This window comes from Prionailurus viverrinus, chromosome D3 (assembly GCF_022837055.1).
Source record: "Prionailurus viverrinus isolate Anna chromosome D3, UM_Priviv_1.0, whole genome shotgun sequence".
Classification (NCBI taxonomy): Eukaryota; Metazoa; Chordata; class Mammalia; order Carnivora; family Felidae; genus Prionailurus; species Prionailurus viverrinus.
This window is the reverse complement of record NC_062572.1, coordinates 30,006,666-30,025,574: the sequence shown is the minus strand read 5'-3', so window position 1 is coordinate 30,025,574 and position 18,909 is coordinate 30,006,666. Positions and strand designations below refer to the sequence as shown.

The 18,909-nt window shown below is 42.9% G+C and overlaps 1 pseudogene; it reads right to left on the bottom strand.

Moving 5' to 3' along the window:
* Positions 1–3,598: 3,598 nt before the first annotated feature.
* LOC125148634 (zinc finger protein 420-like) lies at positions 3,599–8,949 on the bottom strand (annotated as a pseudogene).
* Positions 8,950–18,909: the final 9,960 nt, after the last annotated feature.

Here is an 18,909-nt window from a genome sequence, read left to right as displayed (position 1 = left end):
TTATCACAATGTAGTTTCACTATCATTGTCCTATCCTCACCTCACCCTGCTAGCCCATGAATTATTCACAGGAGCTAATCACATTCTCTGGTAGAAACCAGGTAACAGCTCACTCTCTTGCTGCCTCCCATTACTCCTAATGGTTTGCTCTGTTCCTGAGTGCAACCTATGCGTGGTGTTTGTGTGGTTTCTTTCCCTCAGCTGTGAATATATGTGAGTAATAAACTTCTTTCAGGCATCAGGCCAGTGTCAGGTGTCATGCATTTAGCTGTCATATTATGCAGGGTGGGGGATTTCACTCTCACCAATGGGAGAAATAGGAGGTTACCTTAACAGCGTTTGCTACAAAAATAATCAACTAGAGAAGACATAAAATTATCTTCAGAAAAACACTTCTGCCTTCTATTTTTCAGGAAAAAGATACCTTCTCTAGTTTTTGCAAAACAATTCAATTACAAAACAAGTAAGTTCTCTATATGGTACAGGACTATTGTGTTGCCTAATTTACAAGCTTTGCTTTTTTTTTTTTTTAATTTTTTTTTCAACATTTATTTATTTTTGGGACAGAGAGAGACAGAGCATGAACGGGGAGGGGCAGAGAGAGAGGGAGACACAGAATCGGAAACAGGCTCCAGGCTCTGAGCCATCAGCCCAGAGCCTGACGCGGGGCTCGAACTCACGGACCGTGAGATCGTGACCTGGCTGAAGTCGGACGCTTAACCGACTGCGCCACCCAGGCGCCCCCAAGCTTTGCTTTTTAAAAGATATTTGTATACAGTGTAGAATGTTGACATATTATAGTTTACTATCCACACCCTCAAGTTCAGGAAATTTATTCCGTAAAGGGCTAGATAGTATTTTAGGTTTCACAGGCTTGTTATTTGAATTGTGTTCCCTCCAAATACATGTTGAAGCCTGCTATGGCCTGAATGTTTGTGTCCTACAAAACTCATGTTGAAATCCTGACCTCTGGGCATGTCGGTGGCTCGGTTGGTTAAGCATCTGACTTTGGCTCAGGTCCTGACCTCAAGGTTCATGAGTTTGAGCTTTGCATCAGGCTCCATGCTGACAGGCAGAGTGTGCTTGGGATTCTCTTTCTCCCTCTCTCTGATCCTCCCCCACTTGCACGTGCTCTCTCTCAAAATAATAAGTAAATAAACTTAAAAAAAAAAAAAAAGAAATCCTGACCTCAAAAGTAATGGTACTAGGAAGTGGGGAACTTTGGGAGGTGATTGGGTCATGAAAGTAAAGTCTCATCAATAGGATTAGTACCCTTATAAAAGAGACCCCAGAGAGATCCCTCATCTTTCCCACCATGTGAGGTCACAACAAAAAGATGGCCATCTATGAACTTGGAAATGGACTCTCACCAAACACTGACTCTGCCAATAGCTTGACCTGAGACTTTCCACTCTCCAGAACTGTGAGAAATTTCTGTTGTTTTAAGCCACCCAGTCTACAGTATATCTGTTACAGCAATCTGAACAAATTAAAACAAATCCCTGAACCCCAATGTGACTATATTTAAAGACAGGGCTTTTCAAGATGTGATTATAGTTAAGTGAGGTCATAAGGTGGGGCCCTAATCCAAAAGGACCAGTGTTCTTATAAGAAGAGGAAGAGACACCAAGGATAAGTGCACAGAGGAAAGGCCATGTAAGGACACAGCAAGAAGATGGCCATCTCCAAGACAAGGAGAGGAGACTCAGAAGAAACCAAACCCACTGGCACCTTGATCTTGGACATTAGCCTCCCAAACTGTGAGACATTAAATTTCGGTTGTTTGATCCATTCTGTGATGTTTTCTTATAGCAGCCCTAAAAGCTGTACAAGCTATACAGGCTGTGTCACAACTACTCAACTTTGCCTTCATACAACGAAAGCAGACATGGACCATATATAAACAAATAGATGTGACTGTGTTCCAATAAAATTTTATTTATAAAAACAGGTGCAGGCTGGATTTGGCCCAGGGACCACAGTTTGCTGTCCCCTGATCTATGGTATTTAAAGTTCCATATATAGGGGCGCCTGGGTGGCTCAGTCGGTTGAGCGGCCGACTTCGGCTCAGGTCGTGATTTCGTGGTCCATGAGTTCGAGCCCCACGTTGGGCTCTGTGCTGACAGCTCAGAGCCTGGAGCCTGTTTCAGATTCTGTGTCTCCCTCTCTCTGACCCTCCCCCGTTCATGCTCTGTCTCTCTCTGTCTCAAAAATAAATAAACGTTAAATAAATAAATAAAAAATAAATAAAGCTCCATATATATAACAGGGGACATCAGATTTGAAATGTGAGGCCTCCTCCAATAAATATAGCATCATTTATAGATTTAACAGACATTACTTCTACACCTTTTCTAGAAATTCAGCATGACGTATAAAAAGATTTAACTTTCATGTGTGACTTTGTGGTTTTAAATATATATTTTTTAATGTTAATTCATTAAAAAAATTTTTGTTGTTTATTCATTTTTGAAAGAGAGAGACAGAGTACAAGCAGGGGTGGGGCGGGTAGAGAGGGGGGGTTTGCACAGAATCTGAGGCAGGCTCCAGGCTCTGAGCTGTCAGCACAGAGCCCGACGCGGGGCTCGAACTCACAAACCACGAGATCATGACCTGAGCCAAAGTCGGACACTCAACGACTGAGCCACCCAGGCGCCCCTAACGTTTATTCATTTTTGAGAGACAGAGACAGAGCATGAGCGGGGGAGGGGCAGAGAGAGAGAGGGAGACACAGAATCTGAAGCAGGCTCCAGGCTCCAAGATGTCAGCACAGAGCCCAATGTGGGGCTCAAACCCACAAACGGTGAGATCATGACCTGAGCCAAAGTCAGGCGCTCAAGTGACTGAGTCACCCAGGTGTCCCGTAACTCTGTGGTTTTAAAGATATTATTTATAAGGTCCTGTCTCAGTATTTTTCCTTTAGCTTTTAGTAAGAGGTCATATTACATTAAAACATTTCACACATTTTTTGCTTTTTTAGTTTTTCTTAATGTTTATTTATTTTGAGAGAGAGAGAGAGAGAGAAAGAGAGAGAAAGTGGGAGGAGCACAGAGAGAGAGCAGAGACATAATCCCAAGCAGACTCCATGCTGTCAGTGCAGAGCCTGACACAGAGCTCAATCCCACGAACCATGAGATCATGACCTGAGCCCAAATCAAGAGTCAGAAGCTGAAGTGACTCCACCACCAGATGCCCCTACTTTTTTAGTTTTATAATGAGTATATTAGTATTGAATACATGAAGTAAAATATTTTCCATAATTGTATTTGTACAATTTCTCTCTTTTATTAATATATTTATGTTGATTCATAGGGGCACATGCACCCCAATGTTTATAGCAGCACTATCAACAATACCCAAATTATGGAAAGAGCCCAAATGTCCATCAACTGATTAAAGGATAAAGAAGATATAGTGTATATATACAATGGAATATCACTTGGCAATCAAAAAGAATGAAATCTAGCCATTTCCAACAATGTGGATGGAACTAGAGTGTATTATGCTAAGCTAAATAAGTCAGTCAGAGAAAGACCAATATCATGATTTCACTCATATGTGGAATTTAAGAAACAAAACAGATGAACACAGGGGAAGGAAAGGAAAAATAAGATAAAATGAGAGAGGGAGGCAAACCATAAGAGACTCTTAAATACAGAGAACAAATTGAGAGTTGCTAGAGGGGATGTGTGTGGGGAGGATGGGCTAAATAGGTGATGCGTATTAAAGAGGGCACTTGTTGGAGTGAGCACTGGGTGTCATATGTAAGTGATGAATCACTGGGTTCTACTCCCAAAACCAATACTACACTGTATGTTAACTAACTTGAATTTACATAAATAAATTAAAAAAAAAATATATATATATATAGTCAAGTTGAGGAACACCTGTGTTTATGCTGAAATATTTCCCACATTAAAAACATTTGCTGAATTTCTCTCCAGTCAGAATTTCTTTGTGATTGGCACATAATAAAGGTTCCTTTCTCTTATGAATCCTTTGATGTTGAGCAAGATATGCATTTACAGTGAAGGCCTTTCCACATTCCTTACATTGATAGGGGTTTTCCCCGGTATGCATCCTCTGGTGTTGAGTCAGATATGCACTCTGACCAAAGGTTTTCCCACACTCATTACACTTGTAGGGTTTCTCTTCAGTATGAATTCTTTGATGTTGATTAAGGTGTGTACTTCTGCTGAAATATTTGTCACATTTTTTGCATTTATAGGGTTTCTCTCCAGTATGAATTCTCTGGTGTTGAGTACGATGTGTGTTCCATCAGAAAGCTTTCCTGCATTCATTACATTCAAAGGGTTTTTCTCCAGTATGGATCCTCTTATTTGAATAAGGGATGACCTATGACTATAGGCTTTGCCACATTCAGTACATTCATAGGGTTTTTCTCCAGTATGTGTTCTCAGATGTAAAGTAAGCTGAATGCTCTGGGTAAAGGCTTTTCCACATTCTTTACATTCAAAGGGTTTTTCTCCAGTATGAATCCTTTTGTGTTGCATTAGAGATTAGCTATGACTATAGGTTTTACCACGTTTGGTACATTCATAAGGTTTCTCTCCAGAATGAGTTCTTAGATGCAGAGTAAGTTGAATGCTCTGAATAAAGGCTTTGCCACACTGATTACAGTCATAGGGTTTCTCCCCAGTATGAGTTTTCTGATGCAGAGTTAGATGTGAACTTTGGCTAAAGGCCTTCCCACACTGATTGCATTCATAAGGTTTCTCTCCTGTATGAATCCTCTGATGTTGTGTGAGGCATGTACTTTGGCTGAAAGCCTTTCCACATTCACTACACTCATAGCATTTTTCTCCAGTATGAGTTCTCTGATGTAGAATAAGAGATGAGTCCCAGCTGAACAACTTCCCACATACACTACACTCATATGGTCGCTCTCCTGTGTGACATCTTTCATGTTGTATAAGGTGTGTTCCCCTGCTAAAAGATTTATCACAATCTCTGCATTTGAAGGGCTTTTCTCTAGTACCAAATTTCTGATATCTAATAAAATATGACTACCCTGGTGTTGAGCGAGATCCAAACCACAGCTAATGTATTTCCCACATTGATCACGTTTGTATGGCTTTTCACTTGTGTAGATTCTCTGATGATTACTTAGATCTAGGTTATGTGAAAAGATACTGTTGTAACTGTCATCTTTACACATTGCTTTCCCTGAAGGAATTGTACTTTGAGTAACAAAGTTTGATTGCTGTCTAAATTCAAATCCATTATCTTCACGAATGGTCTCCTGAGCCAGGATTTTCTTATGGGTAAATGCCATCTTCCCTGGATGGCTTTCTAAACAGCCAAGCAATTCTGGGACTTCTCTGGTGGAGTAACAGATTCTATTTCTTTTACTTTTATTGATTATCATGCCCTGGGAAAATTCTTCAGAAATTACTTGCTTCAGATTTGACTCTGCAGTTCTATATCTGGTCTTTTGGCCTGAAAGAAATTTTTAAAAATGGAGGATACTTGACTATTTAGAGAGACAAAAAGTGTGACCTAGTCAAAGCTACATATAATATGTTACTATTACTTTTATACTTTGATTTTCCAGAGGTATGGTGCTTTGACTGATTTCAAATGTTATGTGAACCAAGAGCCACTGTACACAGGAGCAAGGAAGAAGTGAATAGGGACACACACATGGTTACAGGGGTGCTGGTAAGTGAAATGAATGAGGACTGCTGTTCTGGAATGACTAAAGGGGGCAAACTGGGACTGAGAATGGACAAGGGGGCAGCAATTAGGGGAATCATGGGAATAAGGACCAGCAGAAGAAAAGCAGATCAAGGTATAACCTGAAGTCACTGTGTGCCTGGGTCATTATGAAATGTCACCACTAATCTCTCAGCCTCTTCTCCTTATTTGTCCATCTGGTAAGCTGCCACAGTTAACTTCCCTGAAACACCAATTCACCAGGTCTGTAAGGATAGTCCTCTTGCAACCATTCTCCTGCTGCTTTCAGAGGCAACCCATGATCACTGTTGAATTGACTAGGGAGGTCACAGAGTAAGCAAGTTATGGGCAAAAAGGACTCATGCAGAATCCAACACAGGTGAGGAGGTGTGAAAAGAAACAGAGGAGCCAGGCGAAGTGGGGAGTGATTATAAAGTCTTGCTGAAATTAATGCAGCAGGAAGCAGAAAACCATGGTGTGGGTTCTGGCAGGTGGTGGACATTCCTAGTAGACTTACCTAACATTCAAGGTAGATTAAGAGGGAAATGATGGTGACCAAACAGATGACAGGAAAGGGAGGGAGGTGAAAGCAGCATCACTGACCACAGATGGGCTTCTCTTGAGAGGGCAGAATGCCTGGCAGCACGGGGGGCGGGGGGGGGGCACATCCAAGAAGAGGGAAGAAGAAAGTCAGTGCAGGGTGGGAGGGGCCTAGACAGACAGTAAACCCCCTGAAAGGTCAGGGCTCATACAGGAGAGAAGCGGGAGGGGCAGGAGGCAGCTTCTGTGCAGGGACTGTTTTGGAGGCAGCTCTGATTTCCCCTGGGGATTTCTCTGTTGTGATTCTAGAAATTTCCAGCTTCCTGGACAGCCTTCTGTGTGAGCCCCCAGGCCTCCTTCCCATCTCTTCACCTGGAGAGGGGTCCCTAGGAATGTCCCTCCACAGCATCCATGGCGATTTGCCTTGCTCCAACTGGGAGATCACATCAGGTTTGAAATCCTGGTACCCTGCCCGAGAAAGATAAGATGCACAGGTGTTGGGGCCAGTGACAAGTGTGTGCCCAGGGCCCTGCCCCCTTTTCCCTGTCTTCAGGACCTTTGCAGCATGAAAGATGGGTGACGCCAGGGTGGGGGTGGGGGCAGCCTCAGCCTCTTGCTTCCTACCACGCAGAGGATACACAGTAGAAATGCCCTGGGTCTGTGTCCTCTGAACATCAAAATATGGCTCCATGGTTCAGAGGCCTCAGGTCTGGATAGAGAAGAGAGAACACACTCCTCATCCACGAACTCATATTGGCAGAGTTGGTGCACACAGGCCTTCAAGGATTGTTAGTAGACTGTGCCTCTGAGAGTCCAAAACCCCTTTCTAGTCTCTGTTGCATCCTTTAAAATCATACATATTGTCATTATAATCTATTATATCTGTGTTTATTTAATATAAAAAAATCACTTATCACTTAAATTACTTGATATCTCCCCTCTTCCCATCAGCTAGGCAGACAACCTGAGCAGATGACAACTGTGTCCCCTGTCCTTCCCAGGGTGCTGCCTGGTGCTGCCCCCCAGGCCAGTGCAGATGGTGGGCCCAGGGCCACTCTTAACCATGGAAGCCAGGCTCCTATAGTTCTCCAGCATGACCTCTTGGTACAGTGCCCTCTGAGTGGTGCCCAGATGCTCCCACTCCTCCTGGGTGAATTCTACAGCCACGTCCTGGAATGTCACTGGGTCATGAGGTGTTACACATGGCAGTGGGAATGCCATGCTCAGCATATCACAGAGTGCAGCATCCCGCAGGCAGAGGAAGATATATACACAGAAACCACTGGCTTATATTGTACTGAACACCACATGTTTAGTGAGTCTGGTTCAAGCAAGAGCAAGACACCAACACTGAGTCTACGACGATACTCTCCTAGAAGTTCTAGTCTGTGCAGTAAGAAATTCCAGGAGAGTAATGACAGCTAGACAGTTGTGAGAATTGCTGGACTATAAGGTCAAGGGCAAAAACAGCAAATTGTAGACAAATCCATGGAATATGCATTTATTCAGTGTTACAGACTGAATTGTGTCCCTTCCTCCCAAGTCGTATGTTGAAGTCCCAACCCACAATGTGACTATTTGTAGATGGGGCCTTTAAGGGGACAATTCAGGTTAAATGAGGTCATAAGGCTGGGGCCCTAAACCGATGGGTCCTTGTAAGAAGAGGAAGAGACACTGGGAGTGTATGCACACAGAGGAAAAGCCATGTGGGGGCACAAGAAGAAGGGGGCCATCTACAAGCCAGGAAGAGAGCTTTCACCATAACCCAGCCCTGATGGCATCTTGATCTTGGACCTCCAGCCTCCAGAACTGCAAGAAAATGAATTTCTGTTGTTTAAGCTGCACAGTTGGTGGTACTTTGTTATGGCAGCTCTGGCAGATTAACAGAGTTGAAACATGTGCATTGAGCAGTCTACTGTTTAGGGACATATGTGGTAGGACCATAAAGAAGATCAAGAAAAAGATTCCTAGAAATTCCAGGGTAGAAATTATATTTGAAGGAGGAGGGAGAGGGATGTTGTTTTTAAGATGAAGTGATAGATAAAGAGGAAGTATGTCTATTAAATTATTTGGAACAGGACAAGTTACCAAAGAAAGGCTGGTCAGGGCACAGCACACGAGAGGGGACTTTGTGCTGTGATGTGCAGAACGATGCCAAAGGACAGCTTGTTTGTGGCTCTGCACCTCAACTGTGTGTGTCTTCCTTCTTACTCTTCCATCTGCATGCAGCACCCTCTCCTGGCCTCCTGCTCAGACCCCTGGGCCCTCCCCATCTCTCTCCTCCTTGAATAATGGGTCCACAGTCCTCTGTCCTGCACCCACCCAGATCCCTTTCTTCCCCTCCCTGGGGTCTCCCTGTGCTCATCCACTCCTGGGACCTCAGGACCACTTCCTCCCCCCAACTCCCAGTGTGGGCTTTCAGGTCTGAATACTTGAGTTGTCAGAACAGAGTGAGAGGGAAAGAGGAGGTCAAGGGCAAAGCTGGGCTAAACAGCATCATTTTCACCACTGGAGGACATGCCGTATCCCAGAGAGGTAGAGACCCCATAGGCAGAAATTCCCCAGGTAATAGTGTGCTCATCACCACAGCTGGAGACCCCATGAGTGGTGGGGGGGTCTCTTCTCCATGAGACAAAGACTCCACAAGTGGTGGTGCTCACCTTGCCATGAATGGAGCCTCCTCACCAAAGCAGATCCACTGATGTTGCCCATGGCCTAAGGCAGCAGAAGCCAGGGGGCCAGACCAGGTGTGATGGCTGAGCCACATCATCGCAGGGCATCCTCACCAAAGTCATGAGGGGACAAAGCCTGAGAGATCTGACCAGGGTAGCAGCTACCTCAGCGCCCCAGTCACTGTAGTAGACACCCACATAATCCCAAAATGCACGAGGGCAAAGGGACAAAGACAGCTTGTTCACCAGCTGAGAACATGTCCCCCCAGGATAGTCAGACAATGGCTGAGTAAACACCACATTCTCCTTCATCTGGTTTAGTTCATCCAACAAGTACAAGCTGAAATGTAATCCCAGTAATGAGAACGAACTCAACTAAATACTTACAACTTTAAAATTTTGCAGATAATCAACTTAAGACTTTTTTTAAGTTTATTTGAGAGAGAGAGGGTGTGAGTGTGGGAGAGGCAGGGAGGGAGGGAGGGAGGGAGAGGGAGGGAGGGAGGGAGGGAGGGAGGGGGAGAGAGAGAGAGAGAGAGAGAGAGAGAGAGAGAGAGAGAGAGAATCCCAAGTAGACTCCATGATGTTAGCACAGAACCCAACATGGGGTTTGATATCACAAACTGTCAGATCATGACCTGGGTCAAAATCAAGAGTCGAACGCTTAACCAACCGAGCCACCCAGGTGCCCCTCAACTTGAGAATTTTTAAAAGATATTTTTAATTTGTAATAAAATTTTTCAACCTGATTTTTCAAAAGTAACAAGTTACCTATTAAAGTTCTAAATCATTTTAGTTAATAGGAATGAGTCAAGAAAGGATGAATATACAACATAAATGTTATAAAAAACCACCTGTTCTTCAAATGAAATCCTTACCCATGTGGGCAGGAGGCTTTGAAAGTTAATAAATCCATTTAAAGTTTTTTTTTTTTTTAATTTTTTTTTCAACGTTTTTTATTTATTTTGGGGACAGAGAGAGACAGAGCATGAACGGGGAAGGGGCAGAGAGAGAGGGAGACACAGAATCGGAAACAGGCTCCAGGATCTGAGCCATCAGCCCAGAGCCTGACGCGGGGCTCGAACTCACGGACCGCGAGATCGTGACCTGACTGAAGTCGGACGCTTAACCGACTGCGCCACCCAGGCGCCCCCCATTTAAAGTTTTAAATGGAGACACAGACACTTGGTTTGGCTGTAAATTGATTCTTTGTTTCTGGTTGAATATGTAAGACAAATATGATGAGAAAATGCAGATCTGTTCGGGAATTAATTTACCCAGATCTTATTGAGTAAGAGCTTCTCTCATCTAGGTTTCATGTTCATGATAATTCCTTTCAGAAGTTCAGTATCTGAAATAGAAAGGCACTTTTAAAGGTAGAGGTTACTCCCTTAACCATATACTTGAAGAATAAAGTCTTCAGGAAAGATCACAGAGGGAGACTGACATTGTATATTTATGTGTTGATTTTTCCTTAAGAAAAAATGGAATGAAAGAACAGAAACTTTCAGTAATTGGGTAATATAATGAAAAATATTTTGTTGAACATATATTTTTCCAAATATTTGACTATAGGCTCATCTGGAGAATATTAATAATGGATACCAAGAATCCCTCCCCACCCACCTCCCCTCCAGCAATTCTGTTTGTTCTCTGTAATTAAGAGTCTCTTATGGTTTGCTTCCCTCTTTTTATCTTATTTTTTCCTTCCCTTCCCCTCTGTCCATTTGTTTTGTTTTGTAAATTCCACATATTAGTGAAAAAATGGTATTTATCTTTCTCTCTTGACTTATTAGCATAATATACTAGTTCCATTCACATTGTTGCAAATGGCAAGGTTTTGTTCTTTTTGATCGCTGAGTAATATTCCATTGTATATATGTACCACATCTTTATCCATTTGTCAGTTGATGGACATTTGGACTCTTTCCATACTTCGGTTATTGTTGATAGCACTTCTATAAATATTGGGGTACATGTGCCCCTTTGAAACAGCACTCCTATATCCTTTGGATAAATACCTAGTAGTGCAATTGCTGGGTCGTAGGGTAGTTCTATTTTTAATTTTTTGAGGAAGCCCCATACTGTTTTCCAGAGTGGCCGCACCAGTTTGCATTCCCATCAGCAGTGCAAAAATATTCCCCTTTTTCCACATCCTTGCTGAAGTAGGTTTTAAATAAACATTATGACCCCAATAAATATACATGCAAAGGTCAGAGAAGTCAATTCATGAAAGAATAGACACCTCCTTGACTTGCACAGAAAGCAAAGTCCTCAGCGTCACCTGTGCCTTGGCTCCAGGAAGAGCTGCAGAGAGAGAGAGAGAGAGAGAGAGAGAGAGAGAGAGGACACATGAGTGCCTGCTCCTGTGGGGCTCAAATCTGTCCAGAGAGGATCGCTCACCTCTCCCCCAGCACCCCAACAGGGGCACAAAGGACACGACCACTTGTGCACCTGTGGCTCTGTATTGTGAAGAAACAACAGGGCTTTTTCCTTGGGTTTCTTACCTTTTCTGATCTCTATGAGGCATTTATAGTGTAGACCACTTCCCTCTAGGACCTTCTCCTCCCATAAAGAAAATTCAAGGCCCAAACGGTTTTCAATGACGAATGAATGCTATCAAACCCTTAAGGGCAAAATACATACACTCTGTCAGAAAATCGGAAAGAAGGGAATGCTGCCTAACTCACTTTATGAGGCCAACATAACCTTGATACCCAAACCTGATAAATCATTACAAGACAATTAAACACCAATATCAGGAACATAGATACAAAAATTATCACCACATATTAGCAAATCACTAGTAGGTGTATATATATGCATAAGAGTGTATGTGTGGGTGTATGTATGTGTACATCTCTCAGTGGAGTTTACCCCAGAAACAAAACGTTGGTTTAACATTAGAACATTTATGTCATTAATCACATTAAGATTGTATTAAGAGAATGAAGGAGAAAAATTGTACTATCAGATGCAGAAAATCATTAGATAAAATTCAACACTAGTTCATGATGAAAATGCTCAGCAAACCAGTAATGAAGTTACTCAGTTGATAAAGGGCATCTACAAAAAGCACCTATAACTCATATCATAATAAATAATGTTTAAATAAATAATCAATGTTTTTACCCTGATAGGGTAACTAGGAACTAGGCAAGGACGTCTCTTCTCACCATTTCTATTTTACATTGTACTTGAGGTCCTAGTCAGTGAAATAAAACAGAAAAGAAAAAATAAAATGCATAAATACTAGATGGAAAGAAGTAAAACTGTATTTGCAGACAATGTGATTTTCTCCATAGAAAAGCCTAAGGAATCCACAATACAACTTTAAAACTGAATAAATAAACTAAGCAAGGTCATAGGATGTGACAGTCTTCTTATTTCTTATTAACCTTAATACTCCAATCCCATGTTATACTTAAAATTTTTTATACTATACTTTCCCTGTTTATACTACTGTGCAGTTTCTGTCTCCTGGTTGGATACTTCCTGATACAACTGTCAGAAGAAAAAATTACCCTTGACCTCTACTAAATACAAAAAAATTAATTTTAATTATATTGTAGCTATAAACAGAAGAGCTAAAACTATAAAATTTCTAGAAGAAAATATAGGAGGAGATCATTGTGACCTTGTGGTAGGCAAAGAATTCTTAAGTAGGACACAAAAATCACTAGCTATAAAAGTTGATAAAATGGACTTCACCAAAATTTAAAAAATGTCTGCTCTATAAGACATCCTTAAGAAAATAAAAAGGGGGGCACGTAGGAAAGGGTTAACTCTATGGGCCTGGTTTGCTCACACCCTGCATATTCCCATGGAAGGCATGTTTTCAGAACTGGCCCTTGAATAGCTCCTGGGAACTGAGCTCCTAAAATGGTCTGTTGGGTAAAAAAAGTGTTTTTGCAAGCCTGAGGCCTTCAGGCACCCTGGCCTTGCCAGATTGTCTAGATAGCTTACACTCACAGTGTGATTCATGGTGGACACCTACTTCCCATCTGGGAGGCCGGAGCTTTAGTGACAGGTCAGTCATGCAGTATGTCTACGTGGCTGACCTCCAATACAGACACTGGACACCTAGACTTGGCTAAGTTTCCATGGTTGGTGACACTTCACGCATGTTGTCACGCTTCACTGCTGAGGGAATTAGGGACATCCCTTGCCACTCCACTGGTGGGGGATGCATGGAAGGTTGTGCATGGTTTCCTTCAGACTTTGCCCCATGCACCTTTTCCTTGTGCTGATTTTACTCTGTATTCTCTTGGTGTAATAGGCACCAAGCATGAGACAATAACTTCTGTGTCCTATTAGAGCCCTTCTAGTGAAACATCAAGCCTGAGGGTGGCCCTGGGGATCCTAAGGCAGCAAGCCACAGGCTGCAAAGAAATATTCACTATATATGTGGTATGTGGTAATGCAGACAATACATATAAATATACAAATATAACACATACAGAACACATACATGATAACACATACCTATACACATATAACACATACATGGTAAAGATCTTACATCTAGAGTAAAGAAAGAGTTCTTATAGATCAAAACAAGAGATCAACCAACCTAATAAAAAAAACGAGCAAGGGACTTAGACCTTCATAAGATGAGATATAAAAGTGGTGATATGAGCATATGAAAATATGCTCACCATCATTAGCCAACAGGAAAATCCAAATGAAAAACATAGTGAGGCAGCACCACATGCCATTAGAAGAGCCAAGATTAAAAGGACTGACAATACCAAATGCTGGCAAAGATCTGGAGCAAATGTAACTCTTGCACATTGTTAGTGGAAATGTAAAATGGATTGGCCACTTTGCAAGTTTCAGAGTTTTTTGTTTTTTTTTTTTACATAGATAAACATATACCTATCCTATGAGGCAGCAGCTACTCCACTATTAGGTGTTTACCCAAGAGAAATAAGAATATATGCCCACAGAAAAGCTTGTATGCAAATGACTATAGTAGCTTGACTCATAAGAGCTAAAAACTAGTGCTCATTGACAGGTAAATGAATTGTGGCATGTTCATACAAGGAATAACACACAGCAATAAAAATGAATGAACTGCTAATACATACACATGATATGGATGAATCTGAGAGACACTTAGTTGAATGAAATAATTAAAAAAAAAAGCCAGATGAAAAATGGTACATAAAATATGGTTCAATGAAGTCCTCCCTTCCTTCCTTCCTTCTCTCTTTTCCTTCCTTCCTTCCTTCCTTCCTTCCTTCCTTCCCTCCCTCCCTCCCTCCCTCCCTCCCTTCCTGGCCTACCTTCCTTCCTTCCTTCTCTCTTTTTCTTTCTTTCTTCCCTTCCTTCCTTTTAATTGAAGTATAGTTGACGGACAATCCGTGAAGTTCTAAAGCAAATTCTATGATGACAGAAGTCAGTCTGGGGGTTGCCTGAGGTGAGGAACACTAGGAATTGAGTACAGAGGCATAATGGAACTTCCTGGGGTGTTAAAATGTTCCCTGCCTTAACTGGGGTGGTAGGTACACAGATTTATATGCCAAATCCCATCACATCCCATTTTATTGCATCTAAATTATATGGCAGTAAGTAGATTAAAAAGAAATTAGCTCCTCTCTGTCTCCTGCACCTGCTCTTCTCATTCTGTCCCACCCATCGCCGTCACACCGTCTCCTGAAACAACCTCATCAGAGTCTACAGCCTCACCCTTCCCTGGTACTAGGGCAGCTACCAAATCCTCTCTCCACCCCAGTCCCCTCCCTGGTGCTCTGAGTCTGCAGTGGCCTGGATTTCCCCCTCCGCACGCCGCCAGCATCTGACTCATTACATTTCACCCACATCATCCACTCACTGGGTGTCCCCATCTCAGGACATGGCACCTCCATTTGTCCAGCTGCTCAGGCTGGAAATGGGAGGTTCCAAGGCTGGGCCTTCAGCCTCACCTCCGTGCTCTGATATCAAGCCCTACAGTCTCATCAACCCAAATCCCTCTTCCCTGTCACCTCCCCCACTGCCAGAGTTCAAGTTTGAGTCTCCTTTTGCCTGAACTACTACAGTTCAGGCCCTCCTGGCCCTCCTACTACTAATGCCGACCACAGCTCTGGCAGACGGTCTAACAGCAATCTCATAAGACCCAAGCCAGAAGCACACAACTAAGCTGCTCGTGAATCCTGATCCACGTGAATCCTGACCCACAAAAGCAGTGTGGGATAATACATGTTTGTTGTTGCTTTAAGTCCCTAAATCTTGGGGTAATTTATTATGCAGGGATAATTAACACAGACAGTGAAGAGAGAAAGGGACGAATGAAGTAGAGAGATAAAGAATGTGGGGGAGGGGATACAATTTTAGAGATGAGGTCCAGAAAAGGTTTCCTTTTTTTTTCTTTTATTTATTTATCTTGAGAGAGAGAGAGAGACAGAGACAGAGAGAGCACACGGAGGGGAGGGGAAGAGAGACAGAAAGAGAGAGAGAATCCCAAGCAGACTCCACAACATCAGCATGGAGCCCGACATGGGGCTCAAACTCACAAACTGTAAGATCATGACCTGAGCTGAAATCAAGAGTCCAATGCTTAACTGACTGAGCCACACAGGCGCCCCCAGAAAAGGTTTCCTGATGAGAGGGTAACAAAGCATGAGGAGACAAGCCACATGGGTATCTGGGAGAAAAGCATGCCAGCAGACAGACTATCATGTAGAAGTGTGCCTACTGAGTTCCAGATACAGCAGAAGGGCTGGTGTGGCCGGAGCAGAGTGAAGGAGCCAGTGACAGAAGATGAGGTTGGAACTCAGAACTGGAGACCAGATGGCACAAGACCTCACAGGCCATGGTGAGGCTCATTCTGGAACAGGATCATCTGGCTATTAGAGGAGAACCAGTAGAAGTAGGGAAACTAGGTAGGGGCTAATCCAATGATCCAGGGAGGGGTGGTGCTGAGCAGGGGGGAAGCTGAGAAGGGGCACAGTCTGGATACCTTGTGAAGAAAGAGTCAACAGGGTTTGTGAATGGATCCAAGGCAGGATGTGAGGAAAAAACGCAGAGTGAAGAAATACTCCAAGATTTTTGGACTGAGCAGCTGGAAGAAAGAAATGATCATTTGTTAAGATGGGAAAGAGTACAGGGGGAGGAGGAGGTCTGTGTGGAGAGCAGGAGTCCTTATAGACATGTTAAGTTCTAGGGGTATTAGATATCCAAGGGGAAGTGCCAAGTGGGCAGGCGAGTAGTGAGCCTGGAGTTCAGAGCAGAAATCTGAGCAGGAAACATAAATTTGGGAATTATCAGCACATGTGTGGCAGTGAAAGCTGCAAGACTGGATGACGCTTCCTCAAAGTCGGTGCAGCTATAGACGAGGGGAGGCTTCTGAAGACCCAGCCCTGAGGCCCTCTGGTCTTGGGGAGAGAGGTCTCTCATCTTAGGGGCTGTGGGGGACCAGCAGGAAGACTGAGAGGTTCCTGGAGAGGCAAGTGGAAAACCAGGAGAGGCGCTGTCCCACGGCCAAGAGAAGACAGTGATGACAGATCAAACAACATAGAATTTGCTGATGGACTTGACAAAGATAGTTGTGTTACCATTGCAGGGGCATAAACCTGCTTAGATGGGTTCAAGACAGACCTGGAGGAGAGTAATTAGGTATAGCAAAAATAACTCTTTGGAGGAGTTCTGGTTTAAAGGCAAAAAAAAAAAAAAAAAAAAAAAAGGAATGGTGGTTGGTGGAAAGTGGGACAAGAGGGATTTATTAATAGGGAGAAGGGATTTGGGTGGCTCAGTTAAGCATCTGACTTCAGCTCAGGTCATCTCATGGTTCATGAGTTCGAGCCCCACATAGGGCTCTCTGCTGTCAGCACAGAGCCTGCTTCAGATCCTCTGTCCCCCTCTTTCTCTGCCCCTCCCCCACTGATGTGTGTGTGCTCTTTCTCTCAAAAATAAATAAACACTCTTAAAAATTTTTAATGCTTAGTTTTGAGAGAGAGAGACACAGAGTGTGAGCAGGGGAAGCGCAGGGAGAGAGAGAGACACAGAATCTGAAGCAGGCTCCAGGCTCTGAGCTGATAGCACAGAGCCCAACAAGGGGCTCAAACTCACGATTGTGAGATCATGATCTGAGCCAAAGTCGGACGCTTAACGACAGAGCCACCCAAGCGCACCAATAAATAAACATCTGTTAAAAATAGGGAGAAATAATACTTTCAAATTAGTAACTATCAACCTGACATCTGAGATCATTTTAGATCCTTGCTTAGTACTGTTTCTTTTTTTCTTTTTTTTAATGTATGGAATTGGTTTTTTTTTTTTTCAATATATGAAATTTATTGTCAAATTGGTTTCCATTAGTACTGTTTCTATGTGAACATTCCACTGGGCTTACCAGTTTTAAAGTATTATATAATATAGATACTAAAATAATTAGCATAATATGGCTGGGAAAGCCCACAAGAATGTTTGCCAAAAAGTTAAGAGGAGCTCTCTCTGGGGCTTGGGGGATTAATATTAAAAAAATTTTTTTATATGTTTATTCATTTTTGAGAGAGACAGAGACAGAGATCAAGCAGGGGAGGGGCAGAGAGAGAGACACACACAGAATCTGAAGCAGACTCTGGGCTCTGAGCTGTCAGCACAGAGCCTGATGCGGGGCTCCATCTCATGAACCATATCATGACCTGAGCCAAAGTCGGATGCTTAACCAACTGAGCCACCCAGGTGCCCCTTGGGGGATTAATATTTATTGTGCTTGTTTCGATTTTCTAACACTTCTCTAGCACCTGTGTGTTACTTGTACTGGATGCTTCTTTACAATAAAGGAGAGATATTTTCATCACAGCTCATGAGACCCCCTTACTTATGCCGTACACAGATGCTGACACTGTCTTTGGATATGCACAAGCTCTTCCCTCTCCCTGTGGGCCTAGTGTGTGCCAGGCCAAGACCCAAACACTTTTTCCATTGGTCATTCAGAACCATGGCCCTGAGGGCAGGCCCCCAACACAGTGCACCACACAAGTGTTCAGGGAATGGACAAATGGACAAATGGTGTCCTGTGACCCAAGTTTTGGACCATTGCTCCAACTACCTGGACACACTTTTGAATCTGAGCTCCTTCCCAGGCCCCCCAAGGCAGGGGTTTTAGGGGTAGGCTTCTCAGGGATGCCCTTCCTGGACGAGGAGAGCTTGTCAGACCCATCAGGGCATGAAAAGGCCATGCGACTCAGTGTTCCTTGGACTCCCAGGGTCTTTTCAACTTCTGTTCACGCTAACACCTTAATCATTATTTTATTAACATTCTTTAACTTTTTCAAAATTGTGGTAAAGACACACGTAACAAAACATCTACCATCTTAACCATTCCTAAGGGTACAGTTCAGTAGTGTTAAGTATATTCACATGGTTGAGGAAACAATCTCCAGAACTTTTTCATCTGGCAAAACCAAACCTCTGGACCCATTAAACAACAGCTTCCCATACCTCCTCCACTCAGCCCCTGACAACCACCATTGCACTTTCTATGAACTTGACTACTCTAGGGACCTTACATAAGTGGAATCATACAGCATTTGTTATTTTGAGACGAGGCTCATTTCCATTAGCATAATGCCTTCCAGGTTCATCCATGTCACACCATGTGAGGCTTTACCATATTGTCTTGTAGGGATAAACCAGTTTTGTTCACCCATTCATTTGTGGATGGACACTTGGGTTGCTTCCACCTCTTGGCTCTTGTGACTAACACTGCTATAAACATAGTCTGTATCTCTTTCAGATCTTGCTTTCGATTCTTTTAGACATATACCCAGCGATCATATGGTAGTTTTATTTCTAATTTTTAAAAGAAAAGTTAAAGAATTTTCCAACTGTTTTTCAGTGCCTGCACCATTTTACATTCTCACCAACAGTGCAAAGGGTCCAATTTCTCCACATCCACACTAGCGTGTTATTTTTTATTAAAAAAAAAAAAATTTTTTTTTTTTTTTTGGTAATAGCCAGCCTAATGGGATTGTGGTTATCTTTAAAAGATTCT